The 4,164-nt window shown below is 37.4% G+C and overlaps 1 protein-coding gene across 1 annotated transcript in view; it reads left to right on the plus strand.

The window, feature by feature from the left end:
- The first annotated feature begins 3,605 nt into the window (after positions 1-3,605).
- matn1 (matrilin 1) overlaps positions 3,606-4,164 on the plus strand; it is a 24,794-nt gene continuing 24,235 nt past the window's right edge. Inside the window, exon 1 of the mRNA XM_043717301.1 lies at positions 3,606-3,732. The gene's annotated coding sequence lies outside the window, so the exon portion shown is untranslated. The remainder of the gene's footprint in view (positions 3,733-4,164) is intronic.

A 4,164-nucleotide genomic window follows, 5' to 3' on the forward strand; every position in this document is an offset into this window, starting at 1 on the left:
CTTAGCCTGCTTGGCACACTTTCCTCATTCCTGAAGAATGGCTCATGCCCGAAACGTCGATTCTCCTGCTCCTTGGATGCTGCCTGACCTGCTGCGCTTTTCCAGCAACACATTTTTAGCTCTGATCTCCAGCATCTGCAATCCTCACTGCCTCTTGTCATAAACCTATTTTCAGCTATATTAGGAAAGTATGCATATTTACACCAGTGTCTAGTTCACCACTGTAACTGACTTGATTTTAAATAATTGAAAGTGATTTTTATAAAATCTTTAGAACCATTTGCTATTTTTGCATATGTGTAGTATTTCCTCTTACTAAATTAAAATTTTATGTACACAAGCTTTTGAAACTTACCTTATGTGTCCTTGTGCCAAAACATTAATTTTAAGAGCCTCCTTTTGAAGGCTTGAAAGTTGGTGCAATAAGCAGAAACATGAGTTGATGTTTAACTTAATTAGGGCATGGTTAATTTTGTGAGCAGGGCTTGTGTCTAGCTCAAATATGAAAAGAAATTTATCTTTACAATAATTATAAAATTGGGATCTTTTGCACTGTATTGACTGAATAGGAGTGAATAATGGTGAACAACATAATGCAACCTAGCTGAAAACCCTCCCCAGTTCTGAGTTTTGACTTATAAAATTCTACTCTTCATAGGCAGAAAACTTCAGCTGTGTAAATAATGGCCCAGATTTGCAGTTGTATTGGCGAGACTGTCAGCTTTCGCCATCGTAAAGCTGTGAAATTGACTGCAACTTCTGACATTTGCAATTATATACATAAATGTGGAAATACAGGTGTTCCTCCAACCAATATCAATTAAAGTTCACGCCAGCTGGAACTCAATTTTTTAAATCACCAATTTGTTATGAACTTTCACTTTTTGAGAAATTAATTTTGCTGTAGACTCAGCTTGAATAAATTACACTTTGAGTCTAAAATTGATCTTTATAAGCTTGTTTGGCGATGGTTTTCAATTGAAGGTAAATTTGAATGTTCGTGTGATTATTCTGTGGTTGTATGCCTGACAGCAAGCCTAGGTAGTTTGATCATTATAGATCTTTAGACTCAAATTGTTTCACTATGAAAAGATTTAAGGATTTTCTGCCAGGATGCATTGTCAGCAACCTGTATGCTAACAGTAGTTAGACTCCTGAGCTCTCAAGTCCCAGAAAAGTGTTGAGAATGCCCAGTTGTGAATAGGACTGTCCATTTAATTCCAGTTAAAATAGAGTTGGGATCTAAAAAAATCTGCATTTCTGTCTGCTTATAAGGCAGGTGTTGCCCTGGTGATGGATTTTGACATGGGAAGGCTACAGAGAAAACAATTGTAATATCAGATTGTGTCGGCTTTCTGAAAATACCACGGATATCACAAACAAGTTAATTTGTGTCAATATCAGGCATGAATGGGTGAACTGACTCCCTCTTTTCAGCCTCTTTGGTTGGTTGTCATAAAGGTTTAAGGTTTTTTGTTTAAATCTTTTATCAAACTAAAATGTTAACTGTTCTTAAGCAATGACCAGTCAATCGCAAGAGTTTAAGTGAAAGCTTTGTATTATCTGCTAACCCTGAGCAACACAGGCTGTAATATAGTCATTCGAACCCCTACACACAAACAGAGGTATAAAACTGAAAGTGGATAGTGTCCAATACAAGGAACGTAAAAGTATATACAGTTTAGACACCTTATTGGAATCTTTTGCACTGTACTGGCTGAATTGGAGTGATTAATGGTGAACAAATTGGGTATAATTTAAACTGGAGGCTGTGAATTTGCTGGTTTCCTGGTGCAATTATCAGCAATTCTCCACTGATGCTCTTTCTCTCTGGTTGTTTCTTGGAAACTGAGTCAGTTTCTTTGAGAGAGAGAGAGACATGTCGAAGCATCAGCTTTCTTTTTGTAATCTTGAAGCTCTCAAAAACTCTCTTGAATTTCTGGTTTCAGTGCATATTTCCAAAAGGTTATTTTTTGATGGGTCTGTCTGTGACAACCGTGGTTCAATGTCCAGTACCTTGTATTTGTTAACATCTTGCTAAACCTGTAATTGGTTTCAGTAATAATCTGGATTGGAGAGAGTCTGTTTTTTAACCAAGTCTTCTCCCCTGGATGATTGTTTTGTTCTCTTACTTCCATCTTTAGGTGGCTTTGTAGCTTCTACTCAGTTTACCAGCTTTTTTTTAAATTTGATTTATTGTCACATTTACCTAAGTACAGTGAAAAACTTTTGTTTACGAGCAGTACAGGCAGATCATAGTAAGCAAGGACATAAGATCATAGGGTGGAAAGAAATTGGGCAGAGTAAGTCAGATAGGTTAACCACACAAGACATGCATGAGGCAAGATCAACATTAGCAAGATCAGCTTTATTTGAAGTTAGAGAGTCCATTCATCTATGTTCTTGAACCTGCATGTTTTCAAACTTCTGTACCTTCTGCATGATGGAAGAGGTTATAAGAGAGTATTACTGGGGTGGGATGAGTCTTTGATGATGTTGGCAGCCTTTCCATGTCAATGAAACATAAAAATGGAGTCGATGGATGGGAGTGGTGGTCTGGGCTGTGCACACAATCTTGTGTAGTTTCTTATGGTCATGGGCAGAGTAGTTGCCATACCAGGATGCACCCAGATAATATGCTTTCTGTGGTGCATCTATAATAGTTGGTGAGGATCCTTATGGGCATGTCAAATTTCCTGAGCTGGCTGAGGATGAAGAGGCATTGTGCATTCTTGAACACTGCATCTACATGGGAAGTCCACAACAGGTTGTCAGGAACTTGACACTTTCAATTGCATTTGCAGGCATTTCAATTAGTTGAAAATGTTTATAATCATGTCTTAAAAACAATAGTGTTTAGTCTTGTGACAATTTCCTTGGGTCTGGCAGCTAGAGCAAAAGCCTCTAACAAATCAGAGTGGGAGCTTGTGCTATGATTAGAAAGAACAAATTTGAGAGGAGTTAAAAGGGGCTGGAACATTTGTCTAGCATTAGCTAGAGGGAGAAGAAATGCACTTTGAAAGACATTCTGGAGTTGAGTTGCTTGGCTAATAAAGGAAAATAACCCAAGTAAAGCTGTGGGAGTGAAACATCTGGGAAAATGCAATGTCTGTAACATATTCTTGGTATGTTTTAATATCGTTAAAGTTCTACAGTTTGAAGTGCAAGTTGCCGACAAAAAGTGTTTAGTTCTTAGTGCTTTAAGATATTTATTGTAATAAACAGACTAAATGTAAAATCTTGCTGTCGTCTATTCAGGTATTAATTGGAAGTTTGCCATACATACTGAATCAATTCAATCATAACATTGTGGTGTAACTTTGTTTTTAACAGTGTGCAAAATCATATTGCTGAACAACCCCTGTGAGGGCTTGAAAAACAATGTTCTTAAAATTATATTTTAGTTGTTTAAAATAAAATATAAAAGCAAATATTAAAACATGCTACTACCTGATCCAAGAATTCTTAACTGCTTAATAACATCACTTTGCATTTCTGAGATTCCCTGGAGTTTATGCCAAAATGAAATTCACTCTACAGAGCTTTTCATTTATTGCTAACTACCAAAATCAGCCACTGTGTTACACGAGCACTGAGGTGTGGAAGACAAATGTCCTTCGATATGACCAGTGAATTGGAACAATACTGACATTGGCACATCTGTTTTTCTAACATCTTAAAGTATGCTGTGGCTATGAAGAGAAAATGCACAAATTTTGAAAGAGAATGATGGTGAGTCATTTTTGTTTGGAACAAGAGGGATGGTTAAATTGTTACTAAGTATTTCTTCAATACCAGCTTTTACTTTCAATGGCCTGCTGTGAATCATCAGGGTTTCTTGGGATGGGAAATGAGGTCTTTAAGCTGTATGTTATTGATTAATAGTGTGCCAACTTATTTATTAATATCTTCCAAATGATCTGGACCCGATAACATTTCTAGGAATTTCAAGGGCCTGACCACTAATTGAGAGAATTTCAAAAGGACGTTGCCTTCTTCGGGTTCTCAATATTTATATTCTAGATCAATGGTGCAGGAAGAGCACAGCAGTTCAGGCAGCATCGAGGAGCTTCAGCAAAATCGATGTTTCGGGCAAAAGCCCTTCATCAGGAATAAAGGCAGAGAGCCTGAAGCGTGGAGAGATAAGCTAGGGGAGGGTGGGGG

This window comes from Chiloscyllium plagiosum, chromosome 27 (genome assembly GCF_004010195.1).
Source record: "Chiloscyllium plagiosum isolate BGI_BamShark_2017 chromosome 27, ASM401019v2, whole genome shotgun sequence".
Taxonomy (NCBI): Eukaryota; Metazoa; Chordata; class Chondrichthyes; order Orectolobiformes; family Hemiscylliidae; genus Chiloscyllium; species Chiloscyllium plagiosum.